We start from the raw sequence: 15000 nt of genomic DNA, 5'->3' as shown, positions 1-15000 counted from the left end.
AAAAATTTCCAAAAAGCTTAAAGCACCTTGCTATTCCAAGGCGGTCTCCCATCCAAGCACTAACCAGTCCCAAACCTGCTAATATTCAGAGATCGGGCATTGACTCTATTTTTTTTATTTTTTTGCTAAATTAATAAATACTTAGTGAAAAATTTCCAAAAAGCTTACAGCACCTGGTACTCCCAGGCGGTCTCCCATCCAAGTACTAACCAGGCCCAAGCCTGCTTAGCTTGCGAGATCAGACGAGATCAGGTATAGCCAGGTTGGTATGGCCATAAGCGAAGGTTGCTGCAAAGAGAGGGCTATTTAAAGATCAGCCATTCTAATCGCCAGTACATTGTATAAGTAGGGAAGAAAACCCAAAAGCTTACAGCACCTAGTATTCCCAGGCGGTCTCCCATCCAAGTACCAACCAGGCCCAAACCTGCTTAGCTTCCGAGATCAGACGAGATCGGGCATAGCCAGGTTGGTATGGCCGTAAGCGAAGGTTGCTGCAAAGAGAGGGCTATTTAAAGATCAGTCATTCTAATGTCCAGTACATTATATAAGTAGGAAAGAAAACCCAAAAGCTTAAAGCACCTGGTATTCCCAGGCGGTCTCTCATCTAAGTACTAACCAGACCTAAACCTGCTAAGATTCAGAGATCGGGCATTGACAATTTTTTTTTTTTTGCAAGATTATTATATACTTAGTGAAAAATTTCCAAAAAGCTTAAAGCACCTTGCTATTCCAAGGCGGTCTCCCATCCAAGTACTAACCAGGCCCAAACCTGCTAATATTCAGAGATCGGGCAATGACACTATTTTTTTTTTTTGGCAAGATTATTATATAATTACTGAAAAATTTCCAAAAAGCTTAAAGCACCTGGTATTCCCAGGCGGTCTCTCATCCAAGTACTAACCAGACCTAAACCTGCTAAGATTCAGAGATCAGCATTGACTCTTTTTTTTTTTTTTTTTTGCAAGATTATTATATACTTAGTGAAAAATTTCCAAAAAGCTTAAAGCACCTTGCTATTCCAAGGCGGTCTCCCATCCAAGTACTAACCAGGCCCAAACCTGCTAATATTCAGAGATCGGGCAATGACACTATTTTTTTTTTCGGCAAGAATTTTATATAATTACTGAAAAAATTTCCAAAAAGCTTAAAGCCCCTGGTATTCCCAGGCGGTCTCTCATCCAAGTACTAACCAGACCTAAACCTGCTAAGATTCAGAGATCGGGCATTGAGTTTTTTTTTTTTTTTTTGCAAGATTATTAAATACTTAGTGAAAAATTTCCAAAAAGCTTAAAGCACCTTGCTATTCCAAGGCGGTCTCTCTTCCAAGTACTAACCAGGCCCAAACCTGCTAATATTCAGAGATCGGGCAATGACACTATTTTTTTTTTTTTTTGCAAGATTATTATATACTTAGTGAAAAATTTCCAAAAAGCTTAAAGCACCTTGCTATTCCAAGGCGGTCTCCCATCCAAGCACTAACCAGGCCCAAACCTGCTAATATTTAGAGATTGGGGCATTGACTCTTATTTTTTGCAAGATTATTATATATATTATATTCAGAGATTAGGCATTGACTCTTTTTTTGCAAGATTATTATATACTTAGTGAAAAATTTCCAAAAAGCTTAAAGCACCTTGCTATTCCAAGGCGGTCTCCCATCCAAGTACTAACCAGGCCCAAACCTGCTAATATTCAGAGATTGGGCAATGACACTATTTTTTTTTGGCAAGATTATTATATAATTACTGAAAAATTTCCAAAAAGCTTAAAGCACCTGGTATTCCCAGGCGGTCTCTCATCCAAGTACTAACCAGACCTAAACCTGCTAAGATTCAGAGATCGGGCATTGACTCTTTTTTTTTTTTTTTTTTGCAAGATTATTATATACTTAGTGAAAAATTTCCAAAAAGCTTACAGCACCTGGTACTCCCAGGCAGTCTCCCATCCAAGTACTAACCAGGCCCAAGCCTGCTTAGCTTCCGAGATCAGACGAGATCAGGTATAGCCAGGTTGGTATGGCCATAAGCGAAGGTTGCTGCAAAGAGAGGGCTATTTAAAGATCAGCCATTCTAATCGCCAGTACATTGTATAAGTAGGGAAGAAAACCCAAAAGCTTACAGCACCTAGTATTCCCAGGCGGTCTCCCATCCAAGTACTAACCAGGCCCAAACCTGCTTAGCTTCCGAGATCAGACGAGATCGGGCATAGCCAGGTTGGTATGGCCGTAAGCGAAGGTTGCTGCAAAGAGAGGGCTATTTAAAGATCAGTCATTCTAATGTCCAGTACATTATATAAGTAGGAAAGAAAACCCAAAAGCTTAAAGCACCTGGTATTCCCAGGCGGTCTCTCATCTAAGTACTAACCAGACCTAAACCTGCTAAGATTCAGAGATCGGGCATTGACAAATTTTTTTTTTTTTGCAAGATTATTATATACTTAGTGAAAAATTTCCAAAAAGCTTAAAGCACCTTGCTATTCCAAGGCGGTCTCCCATCCAAGTACTAACCAGGCCTAAACCTGCTAATATTCAGAGATCGGGCAATGACACTATTTTTTTTTTGGCAAGATTATTATATAATTACTGAAAAATTTCCAAAAAGCTTAAAGCACCTGGTATTCCCAGGCGGTCTCTCATCCAAGTACTAACCAGACCTAAACCTGCTAAGATTCAGAGATCGGGCATTGACTCCTTTTTTTTTTTTTTTTTTTTTTTTTGCAAGATTATTATATACTTAGTGAAAAATTTCCAAAAAGCTTACAGCACCTGGTACTCCCAGGCGGTCTCCCATCCAAGTACTAACCAGGCCCAAGCCTGCTTAGCTTCCGAGATCAGACGAGATCAGGTATAGCCAGGTTGGTATGGCCATAAGCGAAGGTTGCTGCAAAGAGAGGGCTATTTAAAGATCAGCCATTCTAATCGCCAGTACATTGTATAAGTAGGGAAGAAAACCCAAAAGCTTACAGCACCTAGTATTCCCAGGCGGTCTCCCATCCAAGTACTAACCAGGCCCAAACCTGCTTAGCTTCCGAGATCAGACGAGATCGGGCATAGCCTTTTTTTTTTTTTTTTTTTTTTTTTTTATTAAAGAAATTTCAAATAAAGTACAATAGATTAAACACAAGCAATAGAAAATACAGCATTTCTTCTATACACATCTCTACATTACACATCTTTCCTTTACATAGATAATTTAAAAATGTCCTTCACTTCCTGGCAGCTTCCACATTGAATCATTTAAAACACAATAAACTTTTGGGGTAAAAACATCATAAAAATAATCCAACATATTTACACCTTTAAAATACTCATACAGCCTTTCAATATATAATTCGGTTTTCCTTTTAAACACAGTCCAAACATCCAACACAATGATTTCCTTTTTAGCCACAGTTCTTCTCTCCCATATTGCACTTTTCATTAGCATTACACACAGATTAATAAAATTTTTGTTTTGACACTTTTTTTCCCAACCAAACATCACCACTCTGTTCCATTCCATTACATTTTCATCCCAGTCTTCAGTCACATCTTTAATTAAACATTTACATTTTCTTAAAAACTCCTCCAGTTCTCTACAATATAAAAACATATGTAAAATCCCCTCTTCCTTTTCCGGGCACACTTTACACAGAGCATTTTCTTCCCTTCCTATTTTATTTAAAATAATCTCAGTAAAAACCACTTTATGCCTTATAAAATACTCCAAACATCCCAATTTAGTTTCCACACACTTCCCTGTCATGTTTCTCCATATATACTCTTTTTTTAAATCTTTGAATTTCTGCATCCAGTATCCATTTGCAATAGGCTCTTTAAAAACACCATCTCTAAAAGAACAATAAATCATTTTCAGAGTACATTCCTTAAAATCATACAGTTTTTCCCCTAATTTCACGTAAATACATTTCTCTTTTGGCTCTTCTTCCATACATTCTATTCTTTTAATCCACTCTTTGGGTATTGCGCTTTTAATGATTTCATATTTATTTTTTATGTCTTGTTCACTGTAATCCTCTTTTGCCTCCTCCATTGCATCTATAATAAATTGTGTCGGTAAAAAACCTTCTTTAAATTCATACAATACATCTCTCACTCTTGTTATCCCCACTTCCATCCATTTCTTTAAAAAAATCCCTTTGTCTTGTTTTAAAATGTTTTGGTTTAAGAACAGAGGTTGATTTAAAATGTGTTCTCTCCCATGTGGATCAAACTCAACTTTATCTAAAAATTTTCCCCAAGCACTTAAAATTTCTCTATAAAACTCTGGTAAATTTTCTGTCATCCAATTCTTCGTTTTCATCCATAAAACTCCATCCCCCATGTTAAGATCCCCACATTTGTTTAAAAAATATTTCATCGTCTTTTTCCACTCTGGTTTGTCCTCATCTTGTAGGTATTTCTTCACTACTTTCACTCTCAAACTATTTTTCCTCTGTTCCACATCTATTAAACCTAAACCCCCCTTCTCTACCGCCCCTAAAATCGTATTAAAAGCTATTCTTGCTGGCTTCCCCTCCCATAAAAAGTCAAGAAAACATTTCTTCAACCTCTTTTCTGTCCACATTGGCATATGCGACACATATAAAACATTCCATAGCTTAGACACCATTAAAACATTCAATACTAAAACCTTCCCTTTTAAGTTTAAAGTTCTTAATTTCCAAAAATTTAACCTTCTCTCTATTCCTGTTACTAGTTCCACCCACATTTCATCTCTTACTTTCATCTCATTTTTACCCATTAAAATTCCTAAAATCCTAATTTCTTCCACTTCCTTAAAATTAAAACTATCCTTTAAAACCATTGCTTTACCAAATCTCATATATACCGTCTTTTCTTCATTTACTTTACTCCCAGATCCTTTACAATATTCCTCTGCAACATTCATAACTTCTTTGATGCTCTCCTTTCCTTTTACTATTATCGTTGTGTCATCAGCATATTGAAAAACCTTTCCCTCAGCATTATTTTCCTCAATTTCAATTCCAATTATTCCTTCTTTTTGTTTTATGGCCAATCCTAATGGTTCCGATACAAGTGAATATAATAATGCCGAAAGCGGACAACCCTGTCTTATCGATCTTGTGATTTTAAAACATTCTGTTAAAAACCCATTACACTTTATTCTCGTTAAAGCGCCCTTATATAAAATCTCAATATATTTGATAAAATCTCCCCCAAAACCAAATTTCTTTAAAACATCAAATAAATACTCGTGTTCAACCCGATCAAATGCTTTTTCAAAATCTAGACTAATTATGTAACCATCTTCATTTAGTTCTTTCATATACCATATTGTGTCTCTTATACTCATTGTTATATCCGCTATATCCCTTCCTTTTACTCCGTATGCTTGGTTTGTTTCGATTATACTTGGCATTACTTCCTTTAACCTGTTTGCTAAAACCTTTGATAAAATCTTAAAATCTGTGTTAAGCATTGTGATCGGCCTATAGTTTTTTAAATCTACCTTTTCTCCTTTCCTTTTATATATCAGTTTTGTTATCCCCATCCCCATTCTTTCATTAACTTCTTCTTTTTCAAAAATCTCACTAAAAACTTCCTTTAAAATCTTGGTTAAAATCTCTTTAAAACATATATAAAATTCACTTCCCAAACCATCTATTCCTGGACTTTTCTGTTTATTCAGCTGCTGTATTGCTCTTTCAATCTCTTCTTCACCAATTTTTTGATCGCATTCTTTTTTATCTTCCTTACTCACTTTTACTTTTATTCGATTCAACAATTCAATTTTTTCGTTTTCTTCTACACCCCTGGCACTAAAAAGATCTTCATAAAAATTCTTTATTTCTTCTAAAATCTTTTCATTCCCCTCTACAACTTCCCCATTTTTCCCTCTTACCTGTTTTATTGTTTCAGCTTTCCCTCTCTTTTTTTCCAAATCAAAAAAAAACTTTGTGCACTTTTCTCCCTCCACAGTATATTTAGCTTTGCTCCTTAACCTCGCCCCCTCATATTCTTTTTCCTCTATTTCCTTCAGTTTTTCATCCATTTCCTTTATCTTTTGTATATCTTTATTTTCTTTATTCAATTCCGCTTCCAAACATTACTTTATTTTTTTTTCGTTGTATCTTTTGCATTTGCGTATTATGCTACAATACTTAATTGAGAATTTTTTTATTAAAAACTTTACATTCTCCCACCAAATTCTCTTATCTTCTTCATACATTTCATTTTCCTTTTCTTTTTCTATAATTTCTTTAACCTTTAATACATAGTCTTCATTTTCTAACATTTTTGTATTTAAAACCCATATTCCTGGCCCTCTTTGCACTTTATTCCAATCCAATTTAAAAAATAAGAACTTGTGATCGCTAAAACTTGTTTCTTCATACTTAATATTTTCTATAAAATTCTCCACATTTCTTGTACATAAAATAAAATCAATTCTTGTTTCACACACAAACTGCCCCACTATTTGCCTTCTTGAAAACTCTTTTTTCTTTTCATTTCTTTCTCTCCACACATCTATCATATTATTTTCTGCCATTAAAGCTTTTAATTCTTTTCTCCCTTTGTCAGTTTTAAAAACCATTCCATCTGCCATGTCTTGTTTACTAAAAACAGTATTAAAATCCCCCATCATTATTATTTCTTTATACTTCTTTACAAAACTACTTAAAACATAAAAAAACTCTTTCTTTTCCTTCTCCTCCGTTGGTGCATGTACATTTACTAAAATCAATTCCCTTCCTTCATGTTTTGTCTCTACAACCATACATTTACCCATCGTATCTTTGTATAAAATTTGACTTGCTTTAAAAACATCATCCTTCATTAAAAAAGCCACACCTCTCCCAAACCTCCCATCTCCATTATTGTACAAAATCCCTCCTCCCCATCTCTTTTTATATTCATTCATTACATTTTCTCTCCAGTTTGTTTCCTGTAGTACAATAATGTCTTCTCTTTTACATTTTTCTTTTATATTTTCAAATTTCTTTAAGTTCAAAAGTCCTCTTGCATTAAAAGTCACAACACTTAAAACCATTAAAAAGAAAAATAATAAATATCTAAAACCCATCATTCTCAGTCTTTCTCCTCCAATTCCTTTAACACCTCAAACCTATTTAAACATTTCACTTTTTTTCTTGAACTTTCTATATTTGGCTTTACCTTTAGCGATCTTCTTCGTATTTTTCCCCTCTCCGCCTTTTCCTTCTCATCCTCCTCCATACTAATTTCTCCTTCGTTATCAGTTTCTTTGTCTTGTTCTTTTCCTTTTTGTCCATGAATTGAAGATATGTCCATCGGTGTAATTTGTGTGTCCTCTTCTCTTATTTGTTCATTGTTATTTTCTTTTTCTTTTTCTACTTCTCCTTCCTGTCTGTTGTTTGTTCCTTCCTCTGTTTCCTTTGGTTGTAATTTGTCTTCTTCATGTCTTTCATCACAATGTCCTTCATCATTGTTTTCTTCATGCACCTGTCTGTCCACCTGTTCTTTCCTTCCACCTACCACCCCCTCCATCCAGCATTCACATTTATTTAAAATTTCTTGGCAATCCGGACACCTGACAGCATTGCAGTCTCGTGCAAAATGTCCCCCTTCCAAACATTTATGGCACTTGAATTCTGGGCACTCTTTCAGTAGATGTTCTGGGCTCATGCACAGCCTACAAGTCTTCACCTGGTGGCTGTGCATCACCCTAAAGTACTGGGGGCCTTCAGCTGTTTCAATCTTAGTGCTGTAAGGGAGTGATGCCACTTCTTTGGGGAACCTCACCTTTACAAACCTTGTGCCGTCTTCGATGTCAGTGTCCGGATAGCACCTTCTTTTGATTTCATCATCTCATCTTGTAGGTATTTCTTCACTACTTTCACTCTCAAACTATTTTTCCTCTGTTCCACATCTATTAAACCTAAACCCCCCTTCTCTACCGCCCCTAAAATCGTATTAAAAGCTATTCTTGCTGGCTTCCCCTCCCATAAAAAGTCAAGAAAACATTTCTTCAACCTCTTTTCTGTCCACATTGGCATATGCGACACATATAAAACATTCCATAGCTTAGACACCATTAAAACATTCAATACTAAAACCTTCCCTTTTAAGTTTAAAGTTCTTAATTTCCAAAAATTTAACCTTCTCTCTATTCCTGTTACTAGTTCCACCCACATTTCATCTCTTACTTTCATCTCATTTTTACCCATTAAAATTCCTAAAATCCTAATTTCTTCCACTTCCTTAAAATTAAAACTATCCTTTAAAACCATTGCTTTACCAAATCTCATATATACCGTCTTTTCTTCATTTACTTTACTCCCAGATCCTTTACAATATTCCTCTGCAACATTCATAACTTCTTTGATGCTCTCCTTTCCTTTTACTATTATCGTTGTGTCATCAGCATATTGAAAAACCTTGAAAAACATTATTTTCCTCAATTACAATTCCAATTATTCCTTCTTTTTGTTTTATGGCCAATCCTAACGGTTCCGATACAAGTGAATATAATAATGCCGAAAGCGGACAACCCTGTCTTATCGATCTTGTGATTTTAAAACATTCTGTTAAAAACCCATTACACTTTATTCTCGTTAAAGCGCCCTTATATAAAATCTCAATATATTTGATAAAATCTCCCCCAAAACCAAATTTCTTTAAAACATCAAATAAATACTCGTGTTCAACCCGATCAAATGCTTTTTCAAAATCTAGACTAATTATGTAACCATCTTCATTTAGTTCTTTCATATACCATATTGTGTCTCTTATACTCATTGTTATATCCGCTATATCCCTTCCTTTTACTCCGTATGCTTGGTTTGTTTCGATTATACTTGGCATTACTTCCTTTAACCTGTTTGCTAAAACCTTTGATAAAATCTTAAAATCTGTGTTAAGCATTGTGATCGGCCTATAGTTTTTTAAATCTACCTTTTCTCCTTTCCTTTTATATATCAGTTTTGTTATCCCCATCCCCATTCTTTCATTAACTTCTTCTTTTTCAAAAATCTCACTAAAAACTTCCTTTAAAATCTTGGTTAAAATCTCTTTAAAACATATATAAAATTCACTTCCCAAACCATCTGTTCCTGGACTTTTCTGTTTATTCAGCTGCTGTATTGCTCTTTCAATCTCTTCTTCACCAATTTTTTGATCGCATTCTTTTTTATCTTCCTTACTCACTTTTACTTTTATTCGATTCAACAATTCAATTTTTTCGTTTTCTTCTACACCCCTGGCACTAAAAAGATCTTCATAAAAATTCTTTATTTCTTCTAAAATCTTTTCATTCCCCTCTACAACTTCCCCATTTTTCCCTCTTACCTGTTTTATTGTTTCAGCTTTCCCTCTCTTTTTTTCCAAATCAAAAAAAAACTTTGTGCACTTTTCTCCCTCCACAGTATATTTAGCTTTGCTCCTTAACCTCGCCCCCTCATATTCTTTTTCCTCTATTTCCTTCAGTTTTTCATCCATTTCCTTTATCTTTTGTATATCTTTATTTTCTTTATTCAATTCCGCTTCCAAACATTCCTTTATTTTTTTTCGTTGTATCTTTTGCATTTGCGTATTATGCTACAATACTTAATTGAGAATTTTTTTATTAAAAACTTTACATTCTCCCACCAAATTCTCTTATCTTCTTCATACATTTCATTTTCCTTTTCTTTTTCTATAATTTCTTTAACCTTTAATACATAGTCTTCATTTTCTAACATTTTTGTATTTAAAACCCATATTCCTGGCCCTCTTTGCACTTTATTCCAATCCAATTTAAAAAATAAGAACTTGTGATCGCTAAAACTTGTTTCTTCATACTTAATATTTTCTATAAAATTCTCCACATTTCTTGTACATAAAATAAAATCAATTCTTGTTTCACACACAAACTGCCCCACTATTTGCCTTCTTGAAAACTCTTTTTTCTTTTCATTTCTTTCTCTCCACACATCTATCATATTATTTTCTGCCATTAAAGCTTTTAATTCTTTTCTCCCTTTGTCAGTTTTAAAAACCATTCCATCTGCCATGTCTTGTTTACTAAAAACCGTATTAAAATCCCCCATCATTATTATTTCTTTATACTTCTTTACAAAACTACTTAAAACATAAAAAAACTCTTTCTTTTCCTTCTCCTCCGTTGGTGCATGTACATTTACTAAAATCAATTCCCTTCCTTCATGTTTTGTCTCTACAACCATACATTTACCCATCGTATCTTTGTATAAAATTTGACTTGCTTTAAAAACATCATCCTTCATTAAAAAAGCCACACCTCTCCCAAACCTCCCATCTCCATTATTGTACAAAATCCCTCCTCCCCATCTCTTTTTATATTCATTCATTACATTTTCTCTCCAGTTTGTTTCCTGTAGTACAATAATGTCTTCTCTTTTACATTTTTCTTTTATATTTTCAAATTTCTTTAAGTTCAAAAGTCCTCTTGCATTAAAAGTCACAACACTTAAAACCATTAAAAAGAAAAATAATAAATATCTAAAACCCATCATTCTCAGTCTTTCTCCTCCAATTCCTTTAACACCTCAAACCTATTTAAACATTTCACTTTTTTTCTTGAACTTTCTATATTTGGCTTTACCTTTAGCGATCTTCTTCGTATTTTTCCCCTCTCCGCCTTTTCCTTCTCATCCTCCTCCATACTAATTTCTCCTTCGTTATCAGTTTCTTTGTCTTGTTCTTTTCCTTTTTGTCCATGAATTGAAGATATGTCCATCGGTGTAATTTGTGTGTCCTCTTCTCTTATTTGTTCATTGTTATTTTCTTTTTCTTTTTCTCCTTCTCCTTCCTGTCTGTTGTTTGTTCCTTCCTCTGTTTCCTTTGGTTGTAATTTGTCTTCTTCATGTCTTTCATCACAATGTCCTTCATCATTGTTTTCTTCATGCACCTGTCTGTCCACCTGTTCTTTCCTTCCACCTACCACCCCCTCCATCCAGCATTCACATTTATTTAAAATTTCTTGGCAATCCGGACACCTGACAGCATTGCAGTCTCGTGCAAAATGTCCCCTTTCCAAACATTTATGGCACTTGAATTCTGGGCACTCTTTCAGTAGATGTTCTGGGCTCATGCACAGCCTACAAGTCTTCACCTGGTGGCTGTGCATCACCCTAAAGTACTGGGGGCCTTCAGCTGTTTCAATCTTAGTGCTGTAAGGGAGTGATGCCACTTCTTTGGGGAACCTCACCTTTACAAACCTTGTGCCGTCTTCGATGTCAGTGTCCGGATAGCACCTTCTTTTGATTTTAGATATGGGGGAAACCCCCCATCCTTCCAATTTGTTTACAATTTCCTTATCCTCCAGGTAGACAGGCAGGTGCATGAAGGAAACAACGTAATCTTTATTTTGCAGTTTTTTTACTTCACAGTCCACTCCCTTTATTGTCAATCCATTGATTAAAATGTCACACATTTCTTCCTGTTCCAATGTCAGTTCATATTCTTTGCCTTGTCTGGGTCTTACAGCCAACACCTTTCCACTTCCAATTTTTTCTGAGATTGCTTTAATTATATCCTCTCCTCTCACACCAATCACATTCTCTGTACTCACGATCACTGTTGCCTCCTTTAAATATTTTCTTTCACCAAATCTTTTCCTTGCTTCTTGATCTTTTACATTTCCAGCTCTTTGTCGCTTCTCCAGTCCAGTGTCATTTGCCGTGCGTGTTCCTCCAGCCAGTCCATTGTCGTTTGCCATACTTGTTCCTCCAGCCATTCTAGTGTCGTTTACCATGCGTGTTCCTCCAGCCAGTCCAGTGTTGTTTGCCATGCTTGTTCCTCCAGCCAGTCCAGTGTCGATTGCCATGCGTGTTCCTCCAGCCAGTCCAGTGTCGCTTGCCGTGCGTGTTCCTCCTGCCAGTCCATTGTCATTTGCCATTCGAGTCTCTCCAGCCAGTTCCGAGTCGTTACCATACAATCCGTCCATTTTTGAGAAAAAAAAGATCAACCACCCTCCAGACAGCGATATGCTGCTGTTAGGTGGCTTTCAAAAAAGAAAAAATGCCAAAGAAACAATCACAGATTCACAAAACAAACAAAACAACCACAAATAGAAAAACACAAAATGGAGGAGAGCCTTCCTCTCCCAACTGCAGCCAACACTTCCTGTAGCTCTCTAGCGCCCTCAGGTTGGTATGGCCGTAAGCGAAGGTTGCTGCAAAGAGAGGGCTATTTAAAGATCAGCCATTCTAATCGCCAGTACATTGTATAAGTAGGGAAGAAAACCCAAAAGCTTACAGCACCTAGTATTCCCAGGCAGTCTCCCATCCAAGTACTAACCAGGCCCAAACCTGCTTAGCTTCCGAGATCAGACGAGATCGGTCATAGCCAGGTTGGTATGGCCATAAGCGAAGGTTGCTGCAAAGAGAGGGCTATTTAAAGATCAGTCATTCTAATGTCCAGTACATTATATAAGTAGGAAAGAAAACGCAAAAGCTTAAAGCACCTGGTATTCCCAGGCGGTCTCTCATCTAAGTACTAACCAGACCTAAACCTGCTAAGATTCAGAGATCGGGCATTGACAATTTTTTCTTTTTTTTTTTTTTTTGCAAGATTATTATATACTTAGTGAAAAATTTCCAAAAAGCTTAAAGCACCTGGTATTCCCAGGCGGTCTCTCATCCAAGTACTAACCAGACCTAAACCTGCTAAGATTCAGAGATCGGGCATTGACTCTATTTTTTTAATTTTTTTGCAAAATTATTAAATACTTAGTGAAAAATTTCCAAAAAGCTTAAAGCACCTTGCTATTCCAAGGCGGTCTCCCATCCAAGTACTAACCAGGCCCAAACCAGCTAATATTCAGAGATCGGGCAATGACACTATTTTTTTTTGGCAAGATTATTATATAATTACTGAAAAATTTCCAAAAAGCTTAAAGCACCTGGTATTCCCAGGCGGTCTCTCATCCAAGTACTAACCAGACCTAAACCTGCTAAGATTCAGAGATTGGGCATTGAGTCTTTTTTTTTTTTCTGCAAGATTATTATATACTTAGTGAAAAATTTCCAAAAGGCTTAAAGCACCTTGCTATTCCAAAGCGGTCTCCCATCCAAGTACTAACCAGGCCCAAACCTGCTAATATTCAGAGATTGGGCAATGACACTATTTTTTTTTTTTGCAAGATTATTATATACTTAGTGAAAAATTTCCAAAAAGCTTAAAGCACCTTGCTATTCCAAGGCGGTCTCCCATCCAAGCACTAACCAGGCCCAAACCTGCTAATATTGAGAGATCGGGCATTGACTCTATTTTTTTTTATTTTTTTGCAAAATTATTAAATACTTAGTGAAAAATTTCCAAAAAGCTTACAGCACCTGGTACTCCCAGGCGGTCTCCCATCCAAGTACTAACCAGGCCCAAACCTGCTTAGCTTCCGAGATCAGACGAGATCGGGCATAGCCAGGTTGGTATGGCCGTAAGCGAAGGTTGCTGCAAAGAGAGGGCTATTTAAAGATCAGTCATTCTAATGTCCAGTACATTATATAAGTAGGAAAGAAAACCCAAAAGCTTAAAGCACCTGGTATTCCCAGGCGGTCTCTCATCTAAGTACTAACCAGACCTAAACCTGCTAAGATTCAGAGATCGGGCATTGACAATTTTTTTTTTTTTGCAAGATTATTATATACTTAGTGAAAAATTTCCAAAAAGCTTAAAGCACCTTGCTATTCCAAGGCGGTCTCCCATCCAAGCACTAACCAGGCCCAAACCTGCTAATATTGAGAGATCGGGCATTGACTCTATTTTTTTTTATTTTTTTGCAAAATTATTAAATACTTAGTGAAAAATTTCCAAAAAGCTTACAGCACCTGGTACTCCCAGGCGGTCTCCCATCCAAGTACTAACCAGGCCCAAACCTGCTTAGCTTCCGAGATCAGACGAGATCGGGCATAGCCAGGTTGGTATGGCTGTAAGCGAAGGTTGCTGCAAAGAGAGGGCTATTTAAAGATCAGTCATTCTAATGTCCAGTACATTATATAAGTAGGAAAGAAAACCCAAAAGCTTAAAGCACCTGGTATTCCCAGGCGGTCTCTCATCTAAGTACTAACCAGACCTAAACCTGCTAAGATTCAGAGATCGGGCATTGACAATTTTTTTTTTTTTGCAAGATTATTATATACTTAGTGAAAAATTTCCAAAAAGCTTAAAGCACCTTGCTATTCCAAGGCGGTCTCCCATCCAAGCACTAACCAGGCCCAAACCTGCTAATATTGAGAGATCGGGCATTGACTCTATTTTTTTTTTTTTTTTGCAAAATTATTAAATACTTAGTGAAAAATTTCCAAAAAGCTTACAGCACCTGGTACTCCCAGGCGGTCTCCCATCCAAGTACTAACCAGGCCCAAGCCTGCTTAGCTTCCGAGATCAGACGAGATCAGGTATAGCCAGGTTGGTATGGCCATAAGCGAAGGTTGCTGCAAAGAGAGGGCTATTTAAAGATCAGCCATTCTAATCGCCAGTACATTGTATAAGTAGGGAAGAAAACCCAAAAGCTTACAGCACCTAGTATTCCCAGGCAGTCTCCCATCCAAGTACTAACCAGGCCCAAACCTGCTTAGCTTCCGAGATCAGACGAGATCGGTCATAGCCAGGTTGGTATGGCCATAAGCGAAGGTTGCTGCAAAGAGAGGGCTATTTAAAGATCAGTCATTCTAATGTCCAGTACATTATATAAGTAGGAAAGAAAACGCAAAAGCTTAAAGCACCTGGTATTCCCAGGCGGTCTCTCATCTAAGTACTAACCAGACCTAAACCTGCTAAGATTCAGAGATCGGGCATTGACAATTTTTTTTTTTTTTGCAAGATTATTATATAATTAGTGAAAAATTTCCAAAAAGCTTAAAGCACCTTGCTATTCCAAGGCGGTCTCCCATCCAAGTACTAACCAGGCCCAAACCTGCTAATATTCAGAGATCGGGCAATGACACTATTTTTTTTTAGCAAGATTATTATATAATTACTGAAAAATTTCCAAAAAGCTTAAAGCACCTGGTATTCCCAGGCGGTCTCTCATCCAAGTA

At 36.4% G+C, this 15000-nt stretch overlaps 1 long non-coding RNA gene and 10 other non-coding genes across 11 annotated transcripts in view; all 11 read right to left on the bottom strand.

The window, feature by feature from the left end:
• Positions 1 to 15000, bottom strand: part of LOC132104553 (uncharacterized) — a 343753-nt gene that overhangs the window by 160925 nt on the left and 167828 nt on the right. The window lies entirely within an intron of this gene.
• Positions 162 to 280, bottom strand: LOC132105172 (5S ribosomal RNA). The gene has a single exon (XR_009423878.1). It is a non-coding gene; the product is annotated as a 5S ribosomal RNA (ribosomal RNA).
• On the bottom strand, positions 365 to 483 carry LOC132104966 (5S ribosomal RNA). The gene has a single exon (XR_009423682.1). It is a non-coding gene; the product is annotated as a 5S ribosomal RNA (ribosomal RNA).
• LOC132105082 (5S ribosomal RNA) lies at positions 1909 to 2027 on the bottom strand. Its single transcript, XR_009423793.1, has one exon. It is a non-coding gene; the product is annotated as a 5S ribosomal RNA (ribosomal RNA).
• Positions 2112 to 2230, bottom strand: LOC132105333 (5S ribosomal RNA). Its single transcript, XR_009423943.1, has one exon. It is a non-coding gene; the product is annotated as a 5S ribosomal RNA (ribosomal RNA).
• LOC132105022 (5S ribosomal RNA) lies at positions 2753 to 2871 on the bottom strand. Its single transcript, XR_009423736.1, has one exon. It is a non-coding gene; the product is annotated as a 5S ribosomal RNA (ribosomal RNA).
• LOC132105139 (5S ribosomal RNA) lies at positions 12211 to 12329 on the bottom strand. The gene has a single exon (XR_009423847.1). It is a non-coding gene; the product is annotated as a 5S ribosomal RNA (ribosomal RNA).
• Positions 13285 to 13403, bottom strand: LOC132104892 (5S ribosomal RNA). Its single transcript, XR_009423612.1, has one exon. It is a non-coding gene; the product is annotated as a 5S ribosomal RNA (ribosomal RNA).
• On the bottom strand, positions 13777 to 13895 carry LOC132105145 (5S ribosomal RNA). Its single transcript, XR_009423852.1, has one exon. It is a non-coding gene; the product is annotated as a 5S ribosomal RNA (ribosomal RNA).
• Positions 14268 to 14386, bottom strand: LOC132105020 (5S ribosomal RNA). Its single transcript, XR_009423734.1, has one exon. It is a non-coding gene; the product is annotated as a 5S ribosomal RNA (ribosomal RNA).
• Positions 14471 to 14589, bottom strand: LOC132105137 (5S ribosomal RNA). Its single transcript, XR_009423845.1, has one exon. It is a non-coding gene; the product is annotated as a 5S ribosomal RNA (ribosomal RNA).

Source organism: Carassius carassius, chromosome 25 (genome assembly GCF_963082965.1).
Source record: "Carassius carassius chromosome 25, fCarCar2.1, whole genome shotgun sequence".
Lineage (NCBI taxonomy): Eukaryota > Metazoa > Chordata > Actinopteri > Cypriniformes > Cyprinidae > Carassius > Carassius carassius.
Note: the sequence above shows the minus strand (reverse complement) of the source record. Positions and strands in the feature narration are given on the sequence as shown.